This window comes from Homarus americanus, unplaced genomic scaffold, assembly GCF_018991925.1.
Source record: "Homarus americanus isolate GMGI-L3 unplaced genomic scaffold, GMGI_Hamer_2.0 scaffold39222, whole genome shotgun sequence".
Taxonomy (NCBI): Eukaryota; Metazoa; Arthropoda; class Malacostraca; order Decapoda; family Nephropidae; genus Homarus; species Homarus americanus.
The window spans coordinates 7,666-15,752 of NW_024735419.1; the positions used below are offsets into that span (position 1 = coordinate 7,666).

The 8,087-nt window shown below is 36.4% G+C and overlaps 1 long non-coding RNA gene across 1 annotated transcript; it reads right to left on the reverse strand.

Annotated features, from left to right (window-relative positions):
* Nucleotides 1-3,708: 3,708 nt before the first annotated feature.
* Nucleotides 3,709-7,885, reverse strand: LOC121870871. Its single transcript, XR_006089793.1, has 2 exons — nucleotides 7,750-7,885; nucleotides 3,709-5,640 (listed from the first exon to the last, which is right to left on the reverse strand). It is a non-coding gene; the product is annotated as an uncharacterized LOC121870871 (long non-coding RNA).
* Between the last annotated feature and the right edge of the window lie 202 nt (nucleotides 7,886-8,087).

The window sequence follows — 8,087 nt, forward strand, 5'->3', positions numbered from 1 at the left end:
TAATTTTCCAAGTTTTATATTAAAATTTTTAGTCATTTTAACACTTATTTAACATAATTGCAGTACAGGAAACTAGTTTTTGGTGTGCCAATCAGCCACTTGACTCACCCAGCAAGGCGTCAGTTTGTATCTCTGGTCAGTGGAGGAAACATCTTGCTTGTGGCTCTCTTGAACATAAACTATTTTTATGTTTTTACAGTACAATTATTGGTCATTCTGAAATTTATTTTACATTTTGACAATATATAGTGCAGTGCAGTGTTGATTTAAAGAAAATAATCTTGAATTACACTGAGTGAACTTAAAATTTTATAGGTGAAATGACGGCATCAAGCATGGGGTGATTTCTCTTCCACCCCCACTTCCTTCTCTTCTCCCTTCTCCTCCATCCCCACTTCTAATTCCCATCATCATCATCAACCAGGAGCCTTCTACATACACACCTCAAAGTAAGTGTACTTTACTGCATTTATTTTTACTTTGTATGTAATTTTCGGTGAGCTGGAACCAATTACCCAATATCCCATTGAAACAATGGTTTCGGTTAACGAACGACCTTCTGGAACGAATTGTGTTTGTTAACCGAGGGACTACTGTATAACCTTTTTCTTCTCTATTTTCAATTTCTTTCTGTTCTTTTTTTTTTCGCCCCCCAGGCCCCATTGTGGGTCGTTTGACCTGTGCCTGGGTGGTAATATGAAAAAAAAAAAAAAAAAAAAAAAAAAATACAAAGAGCAAAATTTTTTATCTCTTGTGAAAACATATGATGATTATATTCAAATTATTCACTGTCTTGCAAGGATTCCGGCAATACAAATTATATTCTCCTAACTTTAGTCTGTGATAATATGAAAGATAAAAACTTTAAGCCTATAACACCAAACCCTGGCTGGGAAGATAAGGAAGATGGGGGGAGGCAAGTGACAGTGACATGTTTGACAGTTGGAACCAAGGTCTAGTGAAGTATTTATTTGTTTATTCATGTCCTTTAGCTTGAGTTTATGTTTTTTGTTTATAAAATGTCACAGAAGTGACCAGAGAGAATATAATTTACATTGCTGGAATTCTTATAAGATAATGATTAATTTGAATATAATCATGCTATAGTTTGCACTAGACAAAAATTTTAGTAATCATTTAGTACATTATTTTGAGTACATGTACAGTACAGCTTTGCCCTTAGGACAGTGTAGTGTGCCCAGAGAAACATTAGGCGCAAAATTTTAAATATGATGCTCCAGATTGGCGCATCAATAATACTATGTATTTTACAAAGACCACCTGTGGTTCGGAAAATTCTATAGTCCGGCACTGGTCAGGTCCAAAGGGTGCCGGATTAGGGAGGTTCAACCTGTATCATCTTGTCAAATACCAAGATGTGTACAACCAGTACCATTTAGGTAAATCTTTGATACAAATTACATCATAAACATGCATGAAAGGAGTGAATACATGGGTTCAGTATTCAAATGCAAATACATACATGTGCTTCTTATTTCTAAGTACAGTATATGAATACAAAGAAAGTGTCACTCCAAATGTAAATATGAATACTTTTATATTTATATTTATTTATACTTTCCTAGTTACAACTGCAGCCAGGCAGTGTTGCTGCCATTTAGCAATTAAAAAATTATTAAGTGTACATGTACACTTAACTGTACATGTTTGGCACACAAAATAATTGTTTTCCTTCCTATTGCCCATAATAATGACTGTGATTATAAAAAATCTAAATCCAATATCAAATAGGAGTCAGAAACTATTGTTCAAACAATAACTTTAAGGTACCATTTGGCATTATAAGGGCATACATCTCACACAATACAAACATGTCACCAGTAGCCTACTCACCACAGAGATGACCACTAAGTTATAAGTTATTTACTAAGAGTCTGTTTAATGAACCAACGATAAAACCCACCGTCATCTTTGTTGTTTATATCCTCTCAGCAATCATCTCAAAGTGTATAGTTGTATCATGCTAGTTCTCTTCATATTTTTGCTATCTAAGTGTATTTTGTGAACACTTATGCCCATTATGTCTGAGAAACGACCTGCAAGTGAATGTGTTGGTAAACCAGCCAAGGTGCCCGGGAAAGTCACTACAGAGGACGTGAAAATGAAAGTGATATGAAGGGTTGAGGCAAGTAAGCATCAGGTCGATCTTAGTCGATCACTTGGCTTGGCTTCCTCCACTGTTTAAACCAGGGGTGTCAAACTCATTTGCTATGGAGGGGCAGATTTAATATGAGTACACACTATGCGGGCCATGTAACATAATTATGAGCACTTCGCAATTGCCCCTTTGGGGAGTAGCGTGGCAAAATATAAGGGAGGTGGATCCAGGAACAGAACTAGAGGTGCTGGTGGCTGAGGTCTTAGTCTACTCGAGAGAAAGACAAGTCCCCCCGCTCTATCTATCTCTATCTCTCTCTCAAAAAAACCCCTGCTACTGCTATGTGTTGTATAATAAATAGTTACCTTGATTAGTCTTATTGCCTGCTACTGCTGCTCCCTGATACTTGGTACCTCTTGGTATGAACCAATGCATCAAAGTTTAGAGCTAATAACTGAGCTGCAGCAACCTTCAGTATTGAATTCAGGTGCGCATCAGTAAGTTGAGAGCAAAGCCGAGCTTTTTTTAATGTTCAATACAGAAAAGAAATGTTCACAAACACAGTACTTCCAAACATGGACATAATCTATGAGGCAAAACACTTAATTCTGGGATAATTTAGTCCCACATATTGATAAAATGTGCCAACATCGACACTCGAAAACTTGTTCCTCAAAACAGAATCACATTGGAGCTCAATTAATTCTAACTGAAGATCTTCTGGTCATGAAACTTCATTAACACTGACAGAATGGGTTCTGAAAATTTCTTAAATCTTTCTCAAGGTATTTGAAGTCAACAAATCTTTCTTGGAACTCATTCCTTAACTTGGAAATCTTGATGCAGTACTTTTCTGTGCTGGTATCAAAATGAAGCTCAGTTGTGCCTTGCAGGGACTTTAAGGTCGGAATGTGTGAAAGATTACTCACTGCAAGTTGCCTTTCAAAAATCTGCAGTTTCATCTCAAAGGCATGAATGCAGTCATAAAACTCTGTTCCAATTTATTGCGTCCTTGCACCTTTGTGTTCAGGTAATTTAAGTGCTCTGTAATATCCACCATGAAAGCTAGAGCTTAAACCCATTCATTATCTTTCAATTCATGCATATCCTTTCCTTTCTGTTCCATAAACATCTGTATTCACTACACAATTCATTAAATTGCTTCAGTACGACTCCTCGACTTATCCAGTGAACATCAGTGTGATATGGCAGTCCATGTGTGTTCTCTCATATTCTTCCAAAAAGCAGTTGAATTGTTTGTAGTTCAGACCTTTATAACGACATCCATGACATTATCCAGCTTCTCCATGTATAATGCAATGCAAATTATGAAATTGATGGTTTGGGTTCACAGCTAGTAGTTTTTCCTTTAATTTTGTTGCCACACCAGCTTTTCTCCAAACCATTTGCAGTGCTCCATCTGTAGCCAGACTCACAGTTTGCACCCAGTCAACACCTAATTTATCCAGTGCCCCTACCAAACTTGCAAAGATGTCATCACCTGTTGTTGTTCCTTTCATTGGTACCAGTTCCATAAACTCTTCTGTTAACTACATATTTTCATCCACACCACATATAAAAACTGCAAGTTGTGCCATATCAGTTATATTGGTAATGTACTTTCATCAATTGCAACAGAAAATGCAGTAAAGGACTTTGCCTTTAAGTTGACTGTTAATATTCTTTGATAATTCATTAATTCTCTCTGCAGCTGTATTTCTTGAAAGGCTAACATTTGCAAATGTTTGACATTTTTCAAGGCTTCAATGACACAGCTATTTTATGGGTAATCCTGTAACTTGACTTAACTGCAGCAACACTGACTTGATGAACACTCTTAAATACTGACTGCTGCTTTTTCAGTGACTGTTATAACTCTTTAACTTTGTCTTCGTGTAACTTGCCACTATATTTATTATACTTCTGAGCATGGTTAGGATCATAATGCCTTCAAACATTGTAATCTTTGGCAACAGCTACAAGTTGCTTACAAATCAAACATGTCGGTTTTCCATTCATTTCAACAAAAAAGTACAAGATATTCCACTTTTCCTGTACCAACTGACGCTTGTCATTAATTGTTCTTTTCTTTGATAACATGACTATGGGCTCAAAAGTAAACACAATGGATACTGCTTCCGATGTATGCAACGCTCCAACTGCCTTGAGCGACTATGCAGGACTAGTACCCGTGTGACTGCCCAAGTGAGAGTCAGCCGTATCAGAGCTATCACGTCTAATACCAGTAGACAGCCAGTGGTCAGCCCATCTCACAACTTGTACAGTGGCATGCTTAGAACCACAATTAACCATTAAAACTATCTCATATTGCTCTTTCATTGGTGCTGTTGCACTGAGTATTTTATTCTAGCAAACACCAGACAATTTTATTCAGCTGAGGGAAACCCCCACTAGTCAAATGGGCTAACAACACATTTAGCAGGCCGTCAGTCTAACACCAGATACGTAATGGAGTGAGATTCACAAAACATCCTAAAAGCACTTGCCTTTGAACAGACTCAATAGAAGCGATAGATTCAATAGAATAAAACAGCATTATCCAATACAGATAGTCTCACTTCAAATGCTAGTGTCTTAGGCTCTTAGCTGCTCAAGGTGCAGCTGGAGCAGCCAGTGGGCCGTGGGCCGCGGGCCACATGTAAGAGGGCGCCAGGCCACATATTTGACAACCCAGGTTTAAACCATACTCGATAACAGCAAGCTCCAAAAAAATTAACTGGTGAGTGTTATTAAATTTAGTTCCATTATCATTGATGTTAACAAAGTCTTCATTTGAATACATGTATAAAAGTTAAGCATTGTCACCCCGCAACAGCCATTTTACTTGTTTTATTATTGTTGCACTGGAGTTGTTTGCTTGCCACTTAATGTTTACATTTTTGTATGGAGACGGCAGTAGAAAATCAAGTGTACTTGTAATTCTAAGCAACGGCAACTTTTTTCTAATGTTTAAAACCTATTTTGCAACATTTAATCCTTATTTAGCCATTCTGCAATAAAATAGTAGTAATTAGAGGGATTTATTTATTTTGACAAATTTTGCTATTTGCAAAAACACACCTCCATAAGTACATTACAGTATAGTGGCCTCTTTTAACAGATATTGTATTTTGCTTAGCAAACCTCAAGAATGTATCTCGTCCATTATAAGAGGTATTATATCTTTTTTCATTTGGCATGAAATCTTTATCATTATTGTACTCCAAATTAATTATCTACTTCTTCCTACTGTATTTACCTTGAAGTTTACTGTATCACTTCACCTCACTATCACTACACTGGCAAGGAATGAAGCACTCATAGACATACCTCTTCAAGTTTTACAGGTCCTGCCACAAGGTAGAGCTGATCAAACATAATGACCCATGGTTCTGAACGTAATCGTGAAACTGGAATTTGAAGTTTAACTTTCCCAACAAATCCAGCCCGGACCTCAACTGGCATATCCAGGTGCCGCAGTGCATCTTTCCGTAGTGGTACATTCTCCAGTTCCACTTCCCCTGTGTGAAGACAGTATTCTTTACATAGTACAGTACTCCAAAATCTTGATAACTTGAGTACTTTTAAGCTAACAGACTTGTATTATTTACTTACATTTCATTAAAAATAGGGAAGTCTTAATGCTTACAAAGATATCTGGCTTAGCATTATTTCTTGGGGGGAGGGAGGCAGAAAACAATTATAAATCAAATCCCTACATGGTAGATAGACTACCTCAATTTCTCTTTTACTGTACTGGCATCTACAATAGTACAATATTTTCCTGGATGTGTGCACAGTCCACTACTAAAGTCCGTTCGCCTCTCGCTCTGAACCACGAACCCCAAGATTTAGATGCATGAATCCGAAGCATTTATGGACAGAATAATGTACGTATCAGTCTACTGCTTTGGGTTCACGAGTCTGAATCTCAGAGTTTGTGGTTCAGAGGGAGAGGTTGAATGGACTATAGTAGTTGACTGTACTAATCCTATCACAAGTCATAAATTGAAACACAATAACCAGATGCTAGTTCCTGTTCAGTATTATATCATATAATGTAGGTAGATGGTAATGTGACAATTACAAGCATATGTGACAACAAACCAACATACATTCTCGGAATGCTCTTACCCATGTTATTTTAAACCATGTATTGTGACTTTGAACTTAATCAAATTGTGACTAAATTTTAATAACTTAACCCAATGCAGTGACTCCAATTCACCTCAAACTCTCAATGTAATAGATTCAATAGTTTGAAGTCATTTGGTGAAATACAAACATAAAATACTTGCAAGGAGACGGAACCAATCATAACATATACCAGTTTCAACATGACTTTAAATAAATAAATTGAAAGACTTGAGTGTCATAAAAGAATTTCTATACATTTAAACATGATTGGGCTGAAAATCAAAATTACTATTTATACTGTGCAATACATGCAGTATTATGGCACTATCAAGCAAAGCAAAGAGAGAATCATCCATATGTCCCACATATGAGGATTCATTTTGAGAACCCTGCCAGTAATTCTGAGATTCGTTTAATGCATCACAAGACATTCTCTCTTCCCCCTTGATTTTCTAAAATCCTACGCTATAATACAAGTACATGTACAGTACATTCTTCTAAATACTAATACTGTACATAGTAGCAATACTTTTTGCTGAGAATATATAATTTGTTACAGAAATTGAGGAAATTATGGAGAGCATTTCTGATCCTGTACAGACCACTGAATGGTAAAGTGGCATAGAACAGAAGAATAAAGAATTAAGTCTAACTGGTAGGACTGACACCTCCTCAAGAAGCAATTTCTGATCTTTTATTCTGGTAGTGCATCTACTAATGTTTCACTTCACTGAAAAAATATATACAGCTGTATACATAGAAGAAAGACTTTCAGTTAGAGGCAATAATAGTATTTATCAGGTGCCACTGAGAGTGCTCTGACTCTCAATTGACTAAGCCATGTCAAAATTTTCATTGCTCAATTTGTATATATTTTTATGGTTAAATAAACGGTTTCAATATTAATAATATGAAAATTCATGTTGTCTGACTTTTCCTATTTCTATTAGTAATTACAACTACAGTATATGTTATACTTCATACATTCAATCATCATTTTAATTACTGTACTATTAACAATTAAGAGGAATGTGACTTCCAAGTGGATACACCTCTCACCACCTGTGCTAAGTGTCACTGGTTCATGTCTGGGGCACCTCCAGTAAACCCAACTTTGAAAGGTTACAACTTCACACTTGAGGAAGAAATGGCAGTTAAAAGTAGTGCTGGTCACAATGCTTCCTTGTGTGCTGGAGGATCGGTATTCAGTTAGATGTATTACAAAACCCCTAACAGACTAAAAGGTCTATGGTACCAACTTTCACTTTCATCAACACGGTACAGTAATATACTTAAAAGGCTGTCACTGAGCCAGTTTCAACCTAATTCTTTACTTTTCTCATCATCAGGGCTGCTTATCATGTAAATACAGATAGTGATTAACAAAACAATAAATACTGTCCCTTTGCTTTCATACATTCTGCAAAGCAGACTTATATATAATACAGTCACAGCAGTTTACAAAGTAGTAGAGTACAGTATTGACAATTTACCCGTCAATAGACCAATTGAGAGCTGGTCTGTGTGTAAATTTTCCAGGTACTTTCCCAGATAATTGTTGAGTACCCATGTTGCCAAGCCCTCAAGCATCCTGCCTCAGTTGATTAAGTTGCTTTTTGTGGAAACTATCAGGCCTGAAATAAAAAGAACAATAATAATTAAATAAACTTACACAAGAGGCTGTACGAGACTGTGCAACTTGGAGAACTGCCATCAGATAACTATATCACAAATATGGAAAATTATCATAAAACAGTCTTGATGATGATAGGTAAAAATAAATAATGTTGTTTCTTAAAAAGTGTAAAATCTTGCAAAGTGGGACTAAATA